Raw genomic sequence first — 24,919 nt, forward strand, 5'->3', positions numbered from 1 at the left:
TCTACAAATAACAGAGCGTACAATACTGGTGTGTAGGATCCTTCACAACGTGGGAAAGAAATTAGTCTATGCACTTGTAAGATTGCACGTAAGGCGTGCAAAAGTCAGTTGCACCCGACCGTTTTGGGTCAGTGCGGCGTATACCGGGTACCGGGTTTCTGTGTCACAGCGACCAGATCCTTTACAACGCGGGATCTATAAGAGGCAGTCTGTGCACTTGTAACATTGCACGTAAGGCGTGCAAGGGTACGAGATCCGGTCGTTGCACCCGACCGTTTTGGATCAGTGCGGCGTACCGGGTTTCTGTGTCAGAACGACCGGATCCTTTACAACGCGGGGTCTACAAGAGGCAGTCTGTGCACTTGTAACATTGCACGTAAGGCGTGCAAGGGTACGAGATCCGGTCGTTGCACCCGACCGTTTTGGATCAGTGCGGCGTACCGGGTTTCTGTGTCAGAACGACCGGATCCTTTACAACGCGGGGTCTACAAGAGGCAGTCTGTGCACTTGTAACATTGCACGTAAGGCGTGCAAGGGTATGAGATGCGGTCGTTGCACCCGACCGTTTTGGGTCAGTGCGGCGTACCGGGTTTCTGTGTCACAGCGACCGGATCCGCCGGCGGCTCTGTGCCGAGCTTAATGCCTAAGGGAGTACTAACTTTAATACCTCTCTCTGTCTTATTAGGCGGTTTTCAAAAAAATGGCACCATTTCCTTTGTTTCGAAAAACCATCAACTTTTGGGTTATTTAGACTCAGAATCACGAGTACTATTGAATGAGACAAAGAAAAAAAGTGTCCCCAGTTTTTCATACAATTTTTGGGAACAGTTTGTAACGGTCCATACACAATGTATGTAAAAATGCGTTACAAAACTGTATTTTTTTGGACCCATTGTTTTTCTTTTTAAATCGATAGTCCTCGTGATTCTGAGTAGAAATAACCCAAAAGTTGATGGATTTTTGAAAAAAAGTAAATGGTATGGACACTTTTAAGTGAAATTCTCATTAATAGGTATAAGATTGTATACTCAGCTACTGCTACGCAGCCCAGGATCCGTTTTCCGATTTTTCCTTTGCCTCACCCATAATTCCATATATTTTGCTCCTCGTAAAGGATTGTGTCTCTGGAGTTACAAAAATACCTAATTGGAATCATTTGGAAACGATTTCGTCTGGCACCTTTTGGATACATACAGTCAGCACCAAATAGTACATATAGGTTTATTAGTGATGGCAAAAGTGGCCAAATATTACGATATAATATCTGGGAGAAACATAATTTAAAAAACTTAAAAATGCTCGTTTTCCTACAGATCAGACCTAGACCATCTTTTACATTTAAATATACATACGTACCCTATGGCTTCAACCACACGCTTCAACTTTTTCTTTTACCTAATTTTTTTCTAATACCTAATGTGCTTACGCATTATCTTACATTTTATATTTAAAACAGTCAAGGTACCTAAGATATTAAAGTCCTTCGTAGATATTTTCTTATTTCAAAAAGAATATAACGGTTATACTTGTAGCTGCAAAAGAATTCATACATTTGCGACCCCAACTAGTTTTTGCGAACGAGATGACAAACCGAAACCAGAGAAGAGGTCAACGACCGCGGGCCTGCCGCACAACATATAATATTATGATTCGATAGATAACTGTAAAGATATATATTTTTTATTGCCAATGAATTGAGGTTATGCATTTGACTTGTAGGTAATCGCATGACGTTTACGTACGATTAGTTTTTTGCGTTCTCTTACGTCAGGGGTCGGCAAACTTTTGAAGAGCAAACCACAGCAGAAATCATCAGTTTTAAGAATGTTAAAGAGCCACAAAAGGTTGACTGGTCTTTTTTTTAGTTTAGTTATTTATTACCATACGTCGGACTCCAGCGGGCATTTTCGTGGCATGTCAGAATGATAGGTAAGGTTCGCAAATCAATCAATTCACTTTCGAGTTTTTGTACTTAGTATTTGGTACCTACCTAGTATTTATAATGTGAAATTCCAAATATCATAGCAACTGACTGCGTTATTTATAAACGTACTTGGACTACACATAAGTCAAAATGGCGAAAAAGTTCGTTTGGCTTTATCCGTCACTCAGACAATTGCAGCTGTGAGAAAGGAACAATAGTACATTGTATTGTAGGAGAGGACGGAAAACCGCTAAAAGATGGACGAGTGAGTTTGAGGGCCGACACGTCAGTGGAGGCCCTCAAATAATATGAGTCCATCTTTAGCGTTTCCGGCCGATGCATTACATAGTGCTTTTCACGACTACTGCGAGGAAATAAGAAAACATTTGCATAACTATAAGTACTAGCCCGCGATATCTCTGGTAGCAAATTACTAGCCACTGTCAGAGCTGTCTCTTGAATTTCGCTAGGCGTCAGCGTAAGAATATAATTTTCTTCACTAGAAGAACTCATTTTTATAGTGAGCGAGTGAGAAACACGTATCTACTGTTTTTGTATTTTTTAGTCAAACACAATTTACACTATCCAATTCAGTGAGTATTTTCCGATCCCGCCTTTTTTACTTTTTTTAACACTTTTAAGAGGCGTTTTTCTGTTGTTTGCTTCAAACCGACTCTAAACTTAGAAGCGTTTTTGCTAAAAAAACACAAACAGCTACAAAAGTAAAAAACGCCTTATGCGTGAACCGAATGAACTGAATGGTTTTGACATTTCTTTTTTTTTAAACAAAAAATTGGTCCTGTAAATAACCTAATTTTATTTCAGAAGGAAAAAGTTGCGCCAAAAAGACCTTTTATAGATTTTTATGTTTTAAATGATACTCATTGCTGTAGCTATCCGTCACCAATGACAGATGATGATAACAATGAAACATTGTAGTAGTGGTGGTTCAGGTGCTACAGCTATTGCCTACTTTCCAGCTTGGTTTTAGACCATCTATTGCCACATTTCCGAACAGTGGCGTGAAAAACAAATGAGTTAACTGGGCATGTCAAGTTCTATGAACACGGCTCTAAGGCTGTACGTTAGTTAGGTGTTAATTTTTTTTATATCCTTTAAATTTTGAATACTAGGTACATTATAATACTCGTAAGTTGAGATTTTTTTGTAAACCTTACCTTGCCCTCAAACTGCCCCCTATAGTCCGACGTTTGTTTATTACACAAGAAGTTAAGTATATACAACTTTTTTGTTAAGGACAAAGCTCCACAAAACTACATTTTGTTTGACTGTGGAGTCTCACTATATTATACTTAAATTTAAATATTATAATAGGCTTACATTGAGAGTTATAATACTTAGGGTATGTCATGAATACTCTGTAGGGTAACACATACCCTATAGAGTATTCAAGAGATATATTTTCAGACTGTTTTTAAATCTATTTTTTTTTGGGTTCTTTTGGGGTCTAATTCTAAACTGGTCCAATTTAAGTGTGCTATTGGGGTGCCTTGAAGAGCCGCAATTGCAGGTCCAAAGAGCCGCATGCGACTCGCGAGCCGCGGTTTGCCGACCTCTGTCTTAGATGATTGTTGTAACGGTGTTATTCAACAACTCGACGGGTTGTAATATGGTTTAACAGTTTTATATTTGAGCTTTTTGGTATTTGTGTTTAGTTGGAATGCTAAGTAGATTAAAAAATGTTAGTAAATTCGTTTTGAATTCACAGTTTGTTCATAATTTTTAGTTATTATAATATATATGATTCGGTTAAGTTGTGTTCTAATGTATGGGAAAGACAAACAAATTATAGCCAGCCTTTTATGAATGTAGTAGGATATTGGGTATGGTGCTTTACCCACGCTAGCGTCCCCTTCCCTCCCCCTGCCGCAAATCCCCCCCCCCCCTTTTGCATGAAATATGTCCCGGTCGACGGTTTTTATTAATTTTTGAGAAAAGTATTAGAATTAGGAACAAAGTGTCAAGGTAAGAAATAATCCTTAATAAATTCTAAACAAAAAAGGTTATATGCCACTTTTTGGTAAGACCAGGGGTGCGAAACTCCTGACTTCGGTCAAACTCGGCTCCGCTCGGCTCAGCATTGCTCCGAGCAATTATTAGGGTTGGCACCACTTGACTTCCTTTTGCGTGCACGACCACAGATAAGATAATCACTTGATTTTTGACAACCCTAAATAGCCGAAAGGGATAGTGCCATATATTAGAAAGAGACAGCATGATTCGACCCTAAACCGCTGTCAAACTTCGTTTTTGTAGGAAGTTTCCTTTCTGTACGGTAGTACTATTAATTATTCTGTGGTAAGACTCACCATATTCATGTATTAACTTGTTGAAGTTCAATATAACATAGTACGTGATAGTACTGAAAGAAATCTTATACGGAGAATAAGCTTGCAAGGTTATTCTCCGTGTAGAATTTCTTTCAGTACTATTACGGACTATGTTATATTGAACTTAAACAAGTTTTTCAACGGTTAAATTTTGTCGAAGTTCATCTAGCCATAACATGAATATGGTGCGTCATATAAAAAAAAATATAACCTTTTTTGTTAAGAATTTAATAGGGATTATTAAATTTCTTTCATTGACACTTTTTTCCTATACTTATTGTATAGGTACTTTCCCCAAAAAATGAAAAAAACTGTGAAACGGGACATATTTGATGCTAAAAGGGGGGTTGCGGCAGGGGGAGGGAAGGGGATGCTAGCGTGAGTAAAGTACCATACCCAAAGGTATCATACTACATTCATAAAAGGCTGGCTATAATTAGTTTTTCAATAAACACAATTTGACCGAATCATATAAACCATATTGATTTGATACGTATCTGCAATGTACCAACAGCAACATTCTTAATTAAGCACCGGTGTATCGTATACATGTATTTGCTAACGCTTACTAATTGTTAGTTAAGAGTGTGAATGGTATTATCTGTAAAGCTGTAAAGTCTACATGCATATGTATCTGTCCGTTATAATTTCATATTTTACGCAAATCTTGCCCTTTTTCTCACAATTTTCTAAAGCGTATTTAGCAAAATTGTCGCATGTTTAATTAAACATACTTAACAATTAAAAAGTTAATTACGACATCATCATAATAGACAATGGTCAGTTTTTGTACAATTACCACGGATATGGGTCAGAAACATCGCATAACTGCGCATGACACAATACAAGTCGGGTTCAGACCGTTGGCATCGAGTAGTGCCCCAAAGAATGTTAAGTGCAGACGGCTCCAATTCCAATGCAATTTATTAAATTAAAGATTGATACGTTGACTCGCGCAAACTATAGACTCATGGCATTGTCATGATTCTTTGATGTCTTGACATATGGATTGCTTGTCTTTTATCACTATCCGAATAACGTTGATTTATTATCTAAGTTGGAGACAAGCATTCATTTGGCTTCACTCAGTGTAACGCCTTTAGTTTAGACGAGTAAGTAGACGAGAAATAGGTAAGGTCAGGAGGGGTAAGCGAACATAAGTACTTTATTTTTCTTGGGGTAAGAGAAACGGTATGAGAAAAGTCCTTCTACGTAAATATTTTTAAGTTAAACTTTATTTATGAATTAGCTTTATTTTTAGTATTATCATTTAATTTAGTTTTTAATATCTTTAAGTATATATCTCTAACTGTTTATTTCCCCTACAAGTGTCCACCTTCCCCCATAGTTCCTCTTACCCTACCCTGACCTTACCTAACTTGAGTATATAATAGTGACTTATGGAACTATGTCTGGTAGACGGTAAGTAAGAAGATATCTGAATTCATTCAAAAGTTAGGGATATAGGTTTGGTTCCAACCGGTTTTAAAACTACATCCTCAAGCCAAGGATGCGCGCGGTGGGGTGGCCTAGGGGTTCATGGCGTTAGCCGCGATTGCTAAGGATAAAAACGCTGGTTTGAATCCGGTCTTCACCACTGGAGGGCTTCGGCACTTATTCTTTAGTACATATATCATCTATTACAGTTTATAATTCAGGGAGCAGGATCAGGGATTGATCGCGAGATATTGGATGTGTTGCGTAGTGCTAGACGCCCTAGTGGCTGTTGAAGACTGTAGTTATTTGATACTTGACATCTGTCAATATGAAAATTTGTCATAGCTTAATTCAGCCACTACTTCGCATCGCTCTGTGAACAATTGCAGTACCGCATCTGGCGCATCTGCAGTAACCGCTCTTTGGTCGAGAGTAGGCGAAACTGGCTCCATCTGCTGCAGTACCGTTAGTCGACACAGTAACCGCCGAGCGGGAGATTAATGTGACCCGTCTGGTAGGGCGATGGTTCAATAGTATTGTGACCAGGCTGTAACTACAATGCCAGCCATTAATTACCTATATGTCACATTCGGGCTTGGATAAGTAACGAATAGTTTCTATATGAACTATAGCATTTTTTCGTTGGTCAGGCGACGAATCTGACTATACTCTGTATCTTCCGGTATTGAAATAAAAGAAAACAAAATATTACCCAGACTTCGCTCCAGGCAACGATGCAGATGGCCGAAGATCGAGAGGCCTGGAGAGCAGTGATAGAAAGAATACCCCATATGAGTCACGTCCCTCAGACATGAGGTCACGACCAAGAAGAAGAAACAAAATCTACCCTCAAATGGCTCCTTAAGTTGAGGGTAGATGAAAACTTTACATGATCAAATAGTGTATGTTAAAGTCAGGTCGTTCAGTGACTGATCCAGTCGGTTTTGTATTTGGTTGGTTAACCAATAAATGTTATAACTACCCTAAAATGTACAAATTGTGTGTTTAATTTTATTTAAATACCTAAAGATACACCCCCTTATTCATAAACGCGCTACAAACCTCAATTAGTTAATAATCGTTTGTCCTTATTTGTCATTTTGACTTATGTATTTGTAAGAAAGGGATAAAACATAATTTAACTAAATCAGGTCCGTAAAGTTTTATGAATAAGGGGGACTTTTGCAATAACAAAGTGAGGTAATTATATCATCATTAATGTCATTCCTATAAAAATATGATGTTCATAATGGCACTCCCTAACTTTGCTCTATTCAAGTCGTTGTAAAGTTAGCTTAGATCGTTTGCACCAATATACATAGGTAAAGGAGGGATTCCACCAGTGTACGGCACGCCGAAAAAAGACCGCCCAAGTGCGAGTCGGATTCGCGCACGACAAAAAAATCACGTTTGTTGTATTGTTATATTTATTTTATTCTGAACTTAGTATTTGTTGTTATAGCAGCAACATAAATACATCATCAGTGTAAATTTCAACTAAGTATTAAATATCACGGTTCATGAGATACAGCCTGGTGACGGACGGATGGACAGACAGACGGACAGTGGAGTCTTAGTAATAGCAAAGAGAATAGAGAGTATAGAGGGGTCCTGTCATAGTAAATTTTAGTAAATTTACTGCCATCTATCAACACACGACTAAAACTCAAAATGAAAACGTATAAAATTATCAAAAAAATGTATATATAGGGATAAATGATTTTATTATTTTTATATCATTTTGACCCATGTTCATTCACTGATATCTATGTGTTAAAATTGTTAAATATGAAACGGTGTCGTCACGCCATCTAGCCGAGCATAGGCTCAAGGTGTGTGCGCCATCTATCCGTGAATGACCCTTTCTTGATTTCCGAGGCACGTTTTTTCCTTAGACTTTATTCATCTTATACGAAGTTACATATGTCTTTGGTAATAGGGTCCCGTTTTTACCCTTTGGGTACGGAACCCTAAAAGGAATCTACTAAAAGAACTATAAAATCGTGATTAAATAAAACAGCGATAGTCAATAAGACCGCGCTAAGGAATGTCCGAAAATTAATCGTCATATATAAACATCGCACTCAATTTACGAAACTATCTCGTCGCACCTTCATAATCATCATAAACGTCTGTGTTGCCCAATAAATCATGACAAACGGACCGCCACGATGTTGGAATCCTTTCAATGCCGTCTCTGATGGGACAATACGGAGTATACGGACGTAAAAAATTGCTCTTAAAATTTTTCGGATTTATTTCTGCAGAGACTGCCGGCTTGGCTTTAGAAAATTGAGGAAATTAAAGTACAGACAGTATAGAAGCTTCTATTAAAAACATGTATATACTTAAATGTCTTTCAACATATACTTTCATCTAATGTTTATAGCGTGACATAACATAAGTAATTAAATACTAAAGCCTAAAGACCGCTCTTCAAACTAATACCTGTGCTAATACCAAGTTTTAAAATTGTAGTTTTAGAATTGAATTGAATTGAATGTCCACGTGACTTTTCAGAGTCGATTTTTTAAATTATTTAATTTACTTTTAACTATGTTAATTTTTACTAATTATTTGTGCCAATTTTTGCAGAATTAAAGCTAATGGTCGGATAAGATAACGTCTTTTTTACAGAAAAGAACCAGCAGAATTATATACCTAGATGTACAGTCTAAGATCCGAATAAACGATGAAATAATCACCAGCGCATTACAATTATGTAAATTGACATGTACTGTAATCTCGCTGATATATCTGCCAAAAGTGGGCCAAGTTTGCTTCGCTCATGTTCGAGCTTTAAGCCCGACCGGTTGAGGGCGTCGACCCCTCAACCTACTGGCTGCCTGGCCCGCTCATTTCGCCATTTTATTGTGATACCTAACCTAGCCGTGTATTCTCACTGGCCACTAAAACGCGAGCCTGTCGAGTTCTACGAACCAGAGTAACGTGATATTAAGATCTATAAGATACAGATAGTCTATTATACAAGTAGGCATATTACAATGCGCTTATGAACGTCAAATAAAGCTACACCGGCACTACACCTCTGCCTCGAGAAGATTTAAGTCCCCCCTCAATTGGAAGAGGGTATCCCAATATGGGACCGGCAACAAATATATCCTAGAGTGCTATTATACCGAATTTCTCCAGAGATCAACTTGCCTGCGTTTGTAATGAAACCTCTAGCTGTAATCCACTCTCCAGACGATAGTTATGAAGGCATACTTAGACATCCATTAAGATAAGCCTGCAGAATAGGCAGTAAAGATCGCTGATACCTGAACGGGTTGCACTGGCTTGTTTATTATTACTTGTGCAGTTAATTTATTTATATTACATATCAATATCTGTTCCATCAAAAAACATTTTAATGAGCTTCTTGTTACTCTCAATGACCATTTAAAGCATATAGATATTCTAGTAATTACCGAAGCAAACATCCATTACTCATTATTGCCATTGTTTACAATTAAAGGTTTTAAAGTTGATGCCTATACTCGCAAAGGTCGTAGTGGCGGGGGCGTGCTTGTTTACTCGCGAGAGCGGCTTGCCGCACGTGCGAGCGAGACAGGTGCGCTGGCTACTGCGAGCGCCATGCGAGCCGCGGAGTGTGTTTCCATTTCATTTTATTATAATAATGAACATGTTTATGTCATATCAATATACAGACCTCCTCGCTACAATAAACAGGATAGAATACAAGAGTTCTTAATCGAGTTTCGTAACCTTTTAAACAGCCTACCTAAAAGTTCCAAGGTTGTAATTTGTGGGGATTTAAACATTAACTTGTTAAATAACCAAGATAACAAAGTTACAGTTTATGAAAATATTTTATCAGAATATGGTTTTATAAAATGTATTAAGGATGTTACACGACGAGAAATACTAATGGGCAAAATTGTCGAATCGTGTATAGATCATATATATGTTAGAACACCTTCATCAGTTATAGATTCGGCGGTAATTATGCATAAGATATCTGATCACTATTTCACTTCAGTTGCGATACAATGGAAACAGAGTCTAGTGACGGGCGGCGGCGGCGGCGGGCCCGCGGCGCATGCGCGCGCGTCGCCGTCGCCGGCGCCTGTTACTAGGCGCGTACTTGATAATCGGCTGGTAAGAGAAAAGTTGTTAGAAACTAATTTTGATGACTTATTAAACATACAATGCCCAATTAAATTGTACGAAGCGTTCACACTTATATTTAAAAATATTTATGATGCATGCTATAGAACACAAATAATTAGAGAAAACTGTTACAATAGAAACAATAAGAATTGGGTAAGTGATAATTTAAAAAAAATGATCTCAGAACGTGATAGACTGTTTGTTATATGGTGCAATGAACCAAAGAATATGTTAAAAAGACTTAACTATACTAAATATAGAAATAGGTGTAATAAGGCAATTTCAAAATGTAAAAATGAGTATGATAAGCAAAGTATATTAAAGTGCAATAATAACATTAAAAAAGTATGGGAAAAAATAAATAGTTTATTAGGAAATAATAAATCTTCGTTAGATAGTACCGTAATTAATAATATAAAGATAGAAGATAGTATTAAAGAGATCTGTGATAAATTTGCATATACTTTTTCAAATGAGATAGAGCAAATAAAACATAGGTGCAGTGATAGATGGTTAGATAGAAATAGTTATGTAAATAAGGCGGATGTATCTATGAGATGGCAACCCGTGCAAAGTAAAGATGTAAAACGTATTATTAATCAAGTAGATAAAAATAAAGCACCGGGAAGTGATCTCGTACGTATGTCCGACCTCAAGCTTATTGTAGATAAAGTTAGTCCAGTCATAGCCAAATTTATCAACTTGTCAGTAGCTCAGCACAAATATCCTAGCAAGCTTAAAGAATCGTTAGTTCGTCCAATCCATAAAAAGGGTGATCGTAAAGTATATTCCAACTATAGACCAATATCCATTCTCTCTAGTATAGATAAAATAGTCGAAAAATGTATAATTAATCAAACCAGCTCTTTTCTACAAAAACATAGTATATTAAATGATAGTCAACATGGTTTCCAAAAAAATAAAAGCACCGCCACTCTCCTCTCCAAATTCACTGACGAAATAAACACTTACTTAGGAGATAAAAAAATAGTTGTAGCGATATTTTATGATTTTAAAAAAGCATTCGACACCTTAGAAATCGATACCCTTTTAAATGGAATGGACGAGTGTGGTGTGGGGCAGCCACTGAACTGTTGGTTCCGTGACTACCTCACATCACGATCATATCGCGTCAAAATTGGTGACGACCTAAGCGATGAAACACAGGTGCAATGCGGAGTACCTCAAGGCTCGGTATGTGGGCCGGTGTGCTACCTCATGCATGTTAACAGTTTGTGTGGAGTTATACAAAATTGTTCTGCATATATGTTCGCTGACGATCTTTGCACCTTACGTGCCGGAACCAATCTCACTGATATATGTCATCTGGTTCAACAGGACATAGATTCAATAGTTAAATGGTCACACGATAATGGCATTATATTGAATTCTGATAAGACAAAACTACTCATTATACAATCACCTTATATATGCACCGTAGAAACTCCTTTGCCTATGTATACTCACAGTTTTACTTGTTTCCACGATAAATTAAAAGCTTGTCAATGCAAACCTATAGAAAAAGTTGATTGTGTAACATATCTGGGAGTCAAAATAGATACCGCATTCTCTTGGCAACAACATATAGACCATATCTGTAGTAAATTAAGAATTCTCTTAGGTAGATTTTATCACTTAAGCTATAAAGTACCTAATAACATACTGAAATGTTTATATTTTGCAATAGTTGAGTCTGTATTGAGCTATGCACTTCATTGCTATGGTCTTACTTTTAAATCATACATAGATAAATTAGAAGCACTACAAATTAGATTCCTAAAACTACTCGTAAATAAGAAAACCAGAAACAGCTGTAAAAACGATTATTATAAACTATTCAAAATTTGCAAAATACTACCAGTTAGTTTAAAGCACAAATTCCTTCTAGCAGTTAACAACCATGGCAATGAAGAGCATAACACAATACTAATAGAACATAAGCATAAAACAAGGGCAGTAACTGCGCGAAAATTTGAAGTCCCCCGGGTTAGTAACTATTTTGGTGACAGAACTCTTAGGAAAAGAGTTCCGTATTTCCTGAATAGTCTACCCGAGAACATTCGTCATGAGCCAAATAAAAATAAGTTTAAAAGCGCCCTAAAACTGTACCTATTGCAAACACTTAAGTGACAGTTGCACATGTGCAAGTGCCATTAAGTGTTTAGATGTAAAAGATTTAATAATAATTTAAAATTAGTACACAATTAAATACATGTGTATGTAGAGACTCTTACCTGCAGGCAAACTGTAAATACAGTTTTGCAGGGACCTGTTCTATTATATGTTCTGTACTGTGTGTTAATAATAATAAATAAAAAATAATAATAAATAAAAAAAAAAAAAAAAAAATGTAATAAATGTAATGTTGAATGATATTTTGTTTTGTGGCGTACTTTGTATGTGTCGGTTAGTTGTATAAATTTATTATATTCCGACAAATATCAGACACTTTGGAGACCCGGTTTAAACTGTCCAAGTTAGGACAAGTTCTGATTCTGAACCACTTTACTGAGTTCCGCTTTTCTTAGTATAAATTCGAGTTTAATTTGAGTTTTCAGCATTTGCAAAAGTTTATAAACAACTTATCCGGATTTCACTATGAATTTCATACTATGTTGTCTTATTTATAAGGACCGTATCGTTAACGCATTCACTGCCAGGGGGCGTGGCCTAGGAATAAACTTGTATGACGGTGGACGCACATGTGCGTCGGGGGCAGTGAATGTGTTAATTATGTAGAAGGCGTTTGCTATAGGTACATAGAAAAAAATGACAATATACTGTGTTGTCTGTCGTAGGTATGTCAATCTATCGATTATTTATATAGTTAAATATTGGAAAGTAACAGGCCTATTCGGATTTCGAGATAATCACAAGATCTTGAGACGATTTAGAGATCAACTAGATCTACATTAGATATCGACTAGATGTGACTTGGATATCTAAGTCATAACTTGTCGAAATCGTTCAAGAGGACCTCCAGAATCGCGGAAACGTCAAATTTGACATATCTATCTTACAAATATCTTTAAATTATCCGTATCGTAACTTGTTGAAGTCTAGTAGAAATCTAATTCATTTTCCGAATCGAGCCGTAACCTGTACCTACATAGGTACAGTCAGCAGCAGAAGTTGCAAAGCGGGCCAGGTATTCAAAATGATCTTGACGTGACTTTATTGTTAAGAGAATAAGAGCGTGTCAAGCTGACTGTACCTATTTTTCTGAAAATCAATTATTGTAGTTTATTGTAGCTACTTTAGATTCTGATTTTCCCACACGGCCTTATTCATTAGTTTAAAGTACCTATAATATGTATACACCGTGGTTTTTTTATTTCCGTTAATTTCAAGCGTGCATTCCTGAGCTTAAATCAAGTAACTTTCTCAAAGACACCGATATTCTAATTAACTCCATTTCGGAGATAATCGATAATTTATTTTTTTCCTATAAGGCTTCTACAAGCGTGTACACTTGCCTTAGGGCCGGTTTACATATTGATTAGTGTTTAGAATGAGTTTATACATTTGCTACTAAACTTAAGTACAATCTCGGCCGATCGATGTTCGAAATGACATTGATATGATTTTTCAATTGTTTGGTTGAGTTAAATGTAAGGCCCGTGTTACAACAACGCTATATGTAGCATACATTTAATTACTTTTGAAGCTTATTTTTTTTTTATAAAAACGCAAAAAAAAATTTTTTTTTTAAATAAACAATGCCATTTAGTTCTCTTAAACGTACTTAACCATATCCCGAAATTAACGGAATTCAATAAAAACACGGTGTATTATTACAGTGTTGGCCGAAAGTTAATAGGAATTGAAAATGTTGGCCATTAACCATTATAAATTGAACCTTAAATCGTAACGGACGATTACAGTTTACGATTCAATTTATAATGGTTAATGGCCAGCATTTTCAATTTGCATTTTCGGCCAACACTAGGTGTATATTAGTTAGTAGGTAGGTACATACATAGGTATGTCATATCGTCGCCGGGCAGACACAATCCTTGATTAATTTTTAAAACCCGTGTAAAACAGTCAATTTCCTTACTCAAACAAACAACTTACTTACAGCTTACACAAACTTGAACAAATAATTTGCTTCCAGCTTATCGTTCTGTGCTTACAATCTAGGCTCTTAAAATAAATTCCTTATTTATAACCACGCTGACTTGTGGGATCCGAATAAAACTAAATAGGAATAGAATTTCTAAGTATTTATGTATGTGTGTGATTTTACATGTGCGTAATACGAATATGACGTGGCTAGAAATGGCGACCGCTTTCGCATTCATCGCTTGCGTTGCATCGACCTTAGATCGAGTCGGAGCTGTAGATGCGACATGGTTTTCAAAACAAAGAAGCGAGTGATGCCAAGTTTTGTAAAATAAATTAGTTTGTTGGGACATGACATGTGTCACTAAAAATATGTAGTTATATTATTTTGTTCAAGTATAATTTTGATGATATAAATTACACTTACCACGCAATCATCAATTGGTTAGAAAACTCTTATTGGAATAAGGCAAATTCCCGATGACTACATTTTTAGTAGAAAGCATAATGAAATATTTGGCGCATAATAAAATAATTTAGTGTAACCTAAACGAAAATTTATTGCCAGTATAATATCTACTTATATTATATATAATTGATTTTTGCTCGAGAAAGTTAATTACATTCAGACTTAGTAAAATTCTAGAAGAAGAAGAAGTCCCATACTCGTAGTTTTATGGGTAATCTTCTTAGCGCGGATGGTGTATATTACTTTATATACTACATAACTATTATACAAGAAACCAAGTGATAATTGTCCTTCAGAAGACTTCAAAAGAATACTGAAAACGAAAAGTTGATTAACCCATCTACAATATTGTTCATCGAATGTGTCTTAGTTCAAGGCTGGTCATCTCGCGCTTCCCGTCACTTGCACATGCACATTTGGCTCCCTATAGGGCGAGATCCTGGCAAACCTATGATATCTTGCATAGTAAACACTCTATTTAAACATTATTAGCCTCCAGGTATATTTACATTTAGTACGATAATACTCTCTAAGGCTTTGGTCTCCAGTTGACGTTGTAAACTGATGCGTGCAGCGTCAAGTCAATAGCTATGTTGCTGTATACCTGAACAATGTTACGCGGCGTACGGCTAAAATGTAATCGAATTGGCCAATTACTTATTCGTTATTAGCCGCTAAACCGATGACAGTTATTACTTCTGACGTGCCCTCAACGGGCTTCTTCAGTCTATGACATGTAGTGGCTATTTTATGCAAGTTGGCAAGGAATATTACCAGTTGGTCAGTCACCATCAGTGCTGTCCGTAAGGTAGGTACCCCCGAGGGTAGCGCCTGGCTCTGACTCCATTCCGATAACGACACTGTAAGACACACGTGCTACGTGTCCTTTTCCAATAATATTCCTTTGTCACTGAATGACACTGTTTCTCCACTCTAGTATAAGTAGGTATATTTCTGCACCAGAGATCGTCGTTTCTACCCCCGCTCTCTGCCACCCACCTTAAGGTTGGCCAGGTTTTGGCCATAGACCTTATATTTCCTTCGCATCCCTAAGAAACGACGCAACGAAATCTACGAATCTACCGCTGGCACTCATCGAATGCACCGAAGTTCAAGGATGGTCATCTCTGCTTCCCATTGCATGCGCGCATTAATTCCGCTCACAATCGCGACTACCACCATTGTCTATCACTGGGCTCAACAACCTCGTAAAGGATTAATGACGCCATTGTATGGCGTTTATTACGTTCTTGGGGCTTGAGGTCCTGCGGCTTGGGTCCAGTGGATGTGGGACCTTATGCTACTTAATGCACCTTGTTGGTTCATCATCATCATTTAGCCTTCAGTCGCCCACTGCTGGCCTCTCTTCGTGTACGCCATTTATCCCGGTCCTGGCCTAGTCTCATCCAAAAGTGCAAGGTGCGAGACGTGGGTGACGTCATCACCAAGCTTAAAGTTGGGCGGGACATGTTGCTAGGCAGAGTGATGGCAGGTGGACCAAAATGTTGCCGCTTTCGGATGAAAGAAGCGCCTGGCGTCCGTTGGCTCGTTGGGTGGATGACATTCGAAAAATCGCGGGGCACTTTTGATAAATTAAATACTTATTGCAAAGCAAAAGGAAGTAGAAAACGGGTACTAAATGCTGGAAGATATTGTCTAAAATATATTAAAGTTTTCACGTGGGAAACAAAACGTTTGACACTTTGACTTCAACTAATCTTAATTGATACATAGTTTTTATTCTAAAACGTACCTATTTAATTTTATAACACCCTTGTCATAATAGCTTTCTATAATTATTTGATATTTCGAAGCAAACGATTGACGGTTATGGCTAAAAGAAATGTTCATAAATAGACGCTGTTAAGAATACAGCCCAAGTAGCACAGATAGCTCTATAACTACTCACTTTTAGTTCTATTTAACGCTCTGTGCGTATTAAGACACTTATAAGAGCACACTCGTGGTCCTACAGCTGTATAATAGATCTCAATGATATTTATATAGCTTAGGGCTGATTAAAAGCTGCATTACGGCTCTGAAAACTACGATTAATACGCAAAGAGTGATATAAAGGTATATTTGCTACGACCCTATACATCTTTAAGGGTTATCAAATGCTTTAACCGTTATAAGGTCTGTTTAGTGGATAAAATTACGCCATGTGCTGTATAAGGAGGTAATTGTGCACTTTTATTACGTTGACTTATTAAGGGAGCACAAGTGAACTATTATGAAGCTAATAGGCGTATAATGGAACACATGTGGCGCATAATACAGCTTGTCGCTTAACATGTTTACCGCTAAGCAGCTTTTATTACACTGACTTTTAAGGGAGCGCGAGTGAACTAATATGAAGCCAATAGACGTATAATGGAACACATGTGGCGCATAATACAGCTTATCGCTGAACGTATTTACCGCTAAGCAGCTTTTATTACGCTGACTTTTTAAGGAAGCGCGAGTGAACTAATATGAAGCCAATAGACGTATAATGGAACACATGTGGCGCATAATACAGCTTATCGCTGAACGTATTTACCGCTAAGCAGCTTTTATTACGCTGACTTTTTAAGGAAGCACGAATGAACTATTATGAAGCCAATAGACGTATAATGGAACACACGTGGCGCATAATACAGCTTATCGCTGAACATGTTTACCGCTAAGCAGCTTTTATTACGCTGACTTTTAAGGGAGCACGAGTGAACTAATATGAAGCCAATAGACGTATAATGGAACACATGGGGCGCATAATACAGCTTATCGCTGAACATGTTTACCGCTAAAGCAGCTTTTATTTCGCTGACTTATTATAAGGGAGAACGAGTGAACTATTATGAAACCAATAGACGTATAATCGAACACATGTGGCGCATAATACGGATGAGCGCTGAACATGTTTACCGCTAAGCAGCCTATTATACTACCATTGGGAATGTCTGCATAGCGGCTGTTAAAACGTTCACAAGATGCCTTATAACTGTTTAGAGGTTCACTAGTGTATCGAAATAACGACTTCGACTTTATAGTGGTTCACTTAAGTATCTTTATCAGATATATAACAGTCGTATGCTAACATTGACCGCCATTTTATTGTATATAACCTACAAAATTGAAATTGCTTTTCCAACTTTTAAGGGTAACAATAAGGTTTTGTGCCTGAGTTATTAACCTAAATCATTAGTTTAGTACTTCCTATAATGTATTATTAACTTTTTATCTCATAATTCTGTCCAAACCACTGAAATAGTTTTTACACATAGCTTATTTATATCATTAATTTAAATAAATACTGATTATTTTCGTGGCGCACTGAAATTTTCTTAGATAATGTATATATATAATGTCAATAAACTTGCATTCCCAAACATCTTTCTCGCATTAATATATAAAAGATCATGTACAATCATTTAACTAAACACTTTAACAAAATGACTTATGGTGTCGTTGCGCTTTTGCTTCAATATAAATATGTTCACCTCTGCGTTAGTCGTCACTATACTAAATATAATAGCTGATTTTTAAGGCAGAGGTGTAAAAGTATGTTATAAATTATCTTTTATTCAGCCCAACGTCAATCTTTCCCGGTATTAGGGCGCACATGTGACATATTAGCTGAATAAAGGGTAACTGGTGGTCTCTTACCCAGTCAATATACACCTCTTATAACTCCTGTTACCCCTTATAATTCCGTTAAATTGCTGCTACAACGCTCTTAAGTAGCTATGTGAACTTAAGGCTGCCTAATTTGTGCCCATTTAAGAGTTATAAAAGCTGAAAAGACGCTTATACAGCTCTTATGGAGCTTTTATATTCCAGCTTCAAGCGTATTCGTACTTCATCATGCGGCTGCTATACAGCTAATCTGTGCTACTTGGGAGAAGTATTATCACGCATTTTAAACAGGACAGGAGATATTAAATATAAGGTTGTAATAACGGGATTACAAGATGTTTTATATGAGCAAAATTAATTTTCGCAGCGGCGGTGTCACTATCAAATTAAAAACAAAACCGGCCGGAGACGCGTCGAGTCGCACTTGACCAATTTCTCATTTCATGCTAACACCTGCAGTGTAGTTCACTAAGCTTTACAAACAGTCGAACCAGTATAGTCTCTTTGTGATACGATTCAGAATCCAGTTGAGCTTGTTCGGAGTTTGTTCGGAAGGAGCTTACGGTCGAATACAACATCTTTTGTGAATATACTCCGCTAGAGCCTGACTCGCGGTTAACGCATAACTTTTCACGTCAAAAATGCTCGTTGGTAATGGGTTTTTGACCTCTTTGCAAACTAGAGGTTTTTTGCTTGACTATATAAAATACAGTTTTTCTAAACAATAGGACTATACATTTTTATTTTGCTAGTTCATACATTAGGAAGAATTTATTTAAAATCAACTGCAAATTTCCGTATTGTACCTACCAAACAAGATCTAACATGAAACAGTCTACATCCCAAATTAGCCAATAGTACGCTAATAGGTAGATTGTTAGGTCAAGGTGTAACAAACGCGATTTTCGACAGGAACTTCCCACGAATTATTCCTTCCTTCTTTGAATCTTAATACTCACTCTAACCCTCAACGTGGCGCAAGGCGACCTACTATTTCCTACAGCAAGTGCCAACCACTGGGATTCTTAGACAATCCCCAAAGCCAAACGCGGCACTCGTCTGCCAAAGTTATGAAAACCCGTGCTCATATCCGCTGCAAATTCATTCATCTACCGCTGGCGCGCTGAATGTCGCTGTCAATACTTTGCATTCTCTGAATAGCGTCTATTATTTACAGCGAAGTGCTAAGTTAATCACATGGCACGTGCAAAATGTAAAGCAATTCTAATTTCAAATGCGTGTTGAGTTTGAAATCACATTTGTTTGTACTTTTTTATCTGACTGCGGCAAAATCGAAAGAAGGATCACATTTTAGCAGTCTAGGTATATACACACAGGTATGAAAGTGCATATCCAATTAATGAATAAATTATACATTACGAGGTGACGTTTAGCATCGAATCTTAACTGATAACCAAAGAGATTTCAGTAGAATAACTAGGTAGGTATCAAATAAATCAAAATTTTAAAAACCCCTCAGCACTTAAATGTTTTATGTTTGTACATCATTTTGGAAAATAATTGATACTCTCTAAACTGCTGGATCGATTTTTATCAAACATAGCTAAGAACTACCGCAAGGAAACTCGTTTTCACATAAAAAAACGCATCGAAATCGGTCCATCCGTTTGAGAGCTACACGATGCCACACACAGACAGACATTAGCGTCACACATAATATAATTTTAACACCCCTCTTATTGCGTTGGGGGTTAAAAATAAGTCGCAGCCTAGGAAATTTTTTTAACTTTTTAATGTAAATAAATTTTTTTTAAAACTAAAATAACATACTAATTACTCGTACAGTCACCTGCAATAATATGTTACTCTTCGAAGGCCGCAAAAATATGTGACACGCTCTTATGGCTCTACAAATAAGATCGTGTCAGATATTTTTGCGGCCTTCGATGTGTAACATATTATTGCAGGTGACTGTACCTATCAAACGGAATTTTATTACGTCGTTATAGATACGTTGCGTAGTAAAGTAAGTATAATATAAGCGGTAGTGAGTGTAGCACTATTTTACGATATAATTAAGATGTTATGAACTTATGATAAATTTTATGTTACGGCTAGATGCTTTTAAATTTACACAGTAAACAACGTCCTCACTTTATTCTATCTCATCCTTTGAAAATGTGCAAGGAGTAAATATTTTACGACTGATTCTAAATTAAGATTAAAAGAGCGAGTTAAGTGCTTATAAATAAGGGACCGGCGACTTCCACAATCCCTTAATTAACGCACGCTTTGTTTATTACCAAGTAAAACAACTATTTCTCACGGTACACGTGAAAATAAAAGAAAACTGCCGCATTTCAACTAGGTACCTTAAATATACATGCTCCGAGCGAGTGTATTAATGTGTTAATTTATGCGTCATTTGTATAAAGGTGTTTAACTATTTTCTCTTATACGGAATTAAAGAGAGGAAAAAGGTTTGCGAGCGGGTATTTAATTGGAATATGGCGTTATGGCATTTAATTTTATACGTTTTTGTACTAAAGCTACTTTTATAAAAACCGGACAAGTGCGAGTCGGACTCGCCCACCGAGGGTTCCGTACTTTTTAGTATTTGTTGTTATAGGGGCAACAGAAATACATAATGTGTGAAAATTTTTACTGCCACGGTTCATGAGAGCACAGCCTGGTGACAGAGAGACAGACGGACAGACGGACAGACAGACAGACGAATAGTGGAGTCTTAGTAATAGGGTCCCGTTTTTACCCTTTGGGTACGGAACCCTAAAAATCAATGTGTTCTTCCCAATTTTGGATATCACCTTAGTCACCTTAATGGATGGCGTTGATCACGATCTCACTATGTAGGTAAGACGAAGGCGAAACGATAATCGTAAAGAAAAGACGCGATTTTCTTATAACATAACTCTCAACTCACATAGAATACGACGTCATTCAACATTGAGTATGTTCTGTGATTCATAAACCTACTTTTTTAATTTTAGTATAGAAGTTTTCGAATGTGTCAGCATTAAAATCTGAATATCGGTCAAGGATGTCTTAATTTTTTAGGGTTTCGTATTGTTTCATTACCTATAAACATACTTCACATACTTGTTGAGTGTTTTCCTATCTATGTAACTATAATGAATATTTGTTTTTCACATAATTTATACCTATGTTAGCTTTAGTAGTCCGTGTCGGATGCACACGTAACGTCGTAACGTTCGTCGGGTAACGTAAACTAGATAAATTTGAACTAAATTACAAATCAGCAGGTTGCAAAATACGGCCGTTAAATCTAGGATCTAGGATATGACATGGAGAAATAAGTAGGAAAGCTTAGAGTGTAAGTATACACCTTACATTTAGTCTGTCAAGCTCGAGCCATTTCCGTCAGTAGAAAAAACCGGCCAAGTGCGAGTCGGACTCGCGCACGAAGGGGTATCGTCTTGGGTCGTCCCATTCGTTTTTCGTCAAGTTCTTAAATTAGTCCTATTCTGCTTTCGTCACTCATTCTACATTCGTCACAATCGTCGGTGGCTTTGAGTGACGAAAGCAGAATAGGATTAATTTAAGAACTTGACGAAAAACGAATGGGACGACCCAAGACGATACCCACGAAGGGTTCCGTACCACTACGAAAAAAACGGCAAGAAAACACGTTTGTTGTATTGGGGCCCCACTTAAATATTTATTTTATTCTGTTTTTAGTATTTTTTGTTATAGGGGCAACAGAAATACATCATCTGCGAAAATTTCAACTGCCTAGCTATCACGGTTCATGAGATACAGCCTGGTGACAGACATACAGACGGACAGACTCTTGCTTAGTATAATTCCAAACCTCCCTGGCAACGGGAATGCAGTTATTTTTTAGCCACCGTGTATCTATAAAGACAATTTTGTAGTTAACGCAGAGCCCTAGCTACGTTATCTTAACCGAAGTATTTATGTTTATGTCTCGTATTGTTTGGCAGCAGTGTTTGTAGTTCCACTGTCAATATTTATTCGGTTTAGTTCTCGTCTTGTGGGCTTACTAGTGCTTAATATTCAAAGATACTTATTTCAACATATTGACTTGAAACGTTCAATTTCAAACCATCAGAATGGTAAAGCCATAAGCCAAAATTCAGATAACACGAATGAAATTTCAAGTGTTAAGTCTATTCAATTCTAATAAATTCGTTATCGGTCGTTGAACTTCTAACACGAAACCAGTCTTAGGTATATTTTGGGAGTTCGCTAACCTCATCGTTTGGCAAAGAAGTAATCAGACCATGTCAATTATCTCACATAAGACTTGTTACTATTTCGCTTTCAATTTAGGAAAATTTATTAACAATATTGTAAAAATTAATATTTAATAAACAATAATATAGATAGACTTCATAACATATGAAGTAGGTATCCGTTTACCCGTGAAAAAATGGCACCGCGGATGTGAAGTCACGTAATAGTAATGCTACGGTTTTCACTTACCATTGGACCGGTCGTACGTTTGTTTCCCCAAAAACTTACTCTTGAAATAATTTATTTAGTCGAAGCATGTTTTATAAAATAGGAAAAATTGTTGAAATCATGCATCATAAGAACTTTCAATGGTTTTAAAGGCTTGGCTGAAAACGAAAATGATAACACTGGAACATTGAAAATTGTTAGTTGGTTTTACATTTTACCAGTTCTCTAGCAGACCCCAAATGAAAAGGATAAAACAACCCGGCTTACCGTTGCTTGTATACCAAAAGAGAGAGGTGGCTAGTGAATAGGAGACAGGGTACATGGCGCGGCATGAGCGCATTGTCGCAAGGGCCGCCGCACCGGCCGCGCGTGAACGCAGGCGCATACGCGATCGATCAGTGATCTACTATACTCGAGTGTTTGTAAATATCGTTCCCGCTTAGCCTTCGGTATCGATTCGGTATTGATTTTTGTGCGGAATGAATACGTTTGTTTAGGAAGCTTTGCTTCTTTTGTTTTTTAAATTACATTGTGTATTTTTTTTTCTTATAACGTTAAATTGTTGTACATTAGTCTTGCGGTTGTTGGTTTGTATGTTTAAGTTAAATAGTCGTTTCAGTAAGTATTGATATCAGTAAGATTGAACACTGTTTGTTTAGCTTGATCTTCCTTTGTTTTGATTACATATACAAATATCCTGTCGTGCGGTCTTCGGTATCCGTAGGTCCTATACTGTCGGTATTTTATCTAATGATCATGACTTTTAATTAGAACGGCCTTCGCATCTATCGTTTAATACTTCCGCCTTCAACGCTATTGGATGCACTTCATTTATTCCACTTGAAAAGTAATCTAGACTGTTGAAATGCTGTGTTTCTCATTGAAATTTATTGCTTGGAAAGGTTAGAGTAGTTATGAAACATTATTATAACAGCTAGTAGGCGATGCGATAGGCGAACGTGCCTTCGATCACGGCTCGGGTCTCGGGCAGAAATTTGATAGCCATATGATACAGTGTTTGTGGGTCAGCGCTTTGCGATCTGTAGATGCGTTGTTTTAACTATAGGTACCTAATAGGTATTTAGCTACTCATTTTTAATAAAATAGCGTAACGATGTCGTTGGGTTATGGATTTACAGATGTCGTTAAATACATATTTCCTTGAAGTGTTAAAGTAAATTTCAGGCACTTCAGCTTGAAAGAAAGTTCATGCATTGCTTAGTATATGATTAAGTTGAGCCTTAATTTCATTTGTCTCAAGTCGGATCTTAGATATTATGAACTATTAGTGAGTGAATTGCAAAAAAATTGTAAGTAGGTACATAGTTAGGACCTGTAATTAGTCTAAATTTAATTGATTCCATTGTGTTACGACAATTAAGCTATTTCTATTTAAGTTAGGTATATGCGTGAAAGTTTTTTTGCGTACCTATGCTATAGACTTATATTGTGTATGAATTAAGTACAATATAACACAAAATACATGGTTTTCGAAACACAAATGAATCAATTTAATTAAGACTAATCACAGCTTCTTAATTACGTACAAATTTTACCAATTCACTCTAATATGTTCTATGGAATTTAATTCTACTGCTTCGCCTATCAGATGTACGTACTTATAAGAGAATTTGGCCATGATAGATGACCTTACAAGTCTAAATAACGGTTGCCCTTGAGCTCCCTTTTTATTTGGCCCTTTTCGTACGTTCATTCATTAAGTACTTACCGGTTCAATACATACCGGTTTGGCATAGAGACCATAGAGTCTTTAGTGGAGTCATGAATAGTAAAGTACAAAAGAATGTACTATGTACACTACAAATTAAGTAGGTGTAATACATACTATGTCGAGTCTTTCGTTCTGGGGTTCTTTCAGTCTTACATATTAATTGTTACACAAGTGTAATAATTAGATAAGTAATACAAAATTTAAAAACATATTCCCTTAAAAAAAAATACTTTCAATTTTATTTAATCTGAACTTTAGTACTGCTATAATGTTACAAAGGGCATCAAAAAGATAAAGGATACTTAATAAATATACAATCCTCATCTAATTTGAATAAAATGTTACAATGTAGGCATTCTGTGGACGTTCAGCCAGTCGTTTGCGACCAACAACACGACGCATAAACATCATTATTGTCTTACTCGGCGCAATGCTGTAAGTACATAACTACAGTAAGTAGATATAGGGCGCGTGTAAATAAAATCATAGTAAAACTTTAACAACAGTATGTAAATCCTACGATATAGATATCGGCGGACGGGCATCCAACTTTCTTACGGTATTACTTTTATGAAATCATTAGGGATTTACTGAAATATTTTTGAAACAAGACCAAGATGATACATACTTACTTAATATAAAAAAATTAAAATAAAAAAGATTTTGTCTAGGTATTATATTCGAATGGTAGATGTCACTTTCAGGGCCTTTACCTCAAGATCGCGAGTTTTAAAGTCAACTCATAGCGAAATATTAGGTAAACG

The 24,919-nt window shown here is 36.7% G+C and overlaps 1 protein-coding gene across 4 annotated transcripts in view; it reads left to right on the plus strand.

The window, feature by feature from the left end:
- LOC134797527 (long-chain-fatty-acid--CoA ligase 1) overlaps positions 1–24,919 on the plus strand; it is a 71,703-nt gene that overhangs the window by 14,486 nt on the left and 32,298 nt on the right. Inside the window, exon 1 of one of the 4 annotated variants that reach the window (XM_063769797.1) lies at positions 22,747–22,845. The exons of 1 other annotated variant lie outside the window; for it this stretch is intronic. The gene's annotated coding sequence lies outside the window, so the exon portion shown is untranslated. Of the gene's footprint in view, positions 1–22,746; positions 22,884–24,919 lie in introns of those variants that run through there. 2 more of the 4 variants (XM_063769798.1, XM_063769799.1) reach the window with 2 other exon arrangements.

Source organism: Cydia splendana, chromosome 15 (genome assembly GCF_910591565.1).
Source record: "Cydia splendana chromosome 15, ilCydSple1.2, whole genome shotgun sequence".
NCBI classification, from domain to species: domain Eukaryota; kingdom Metazoa; phylum Arthropoda; class Insecta; order Lepidoptera; family Tortricidae; genus Cydia; species Cydia splendana.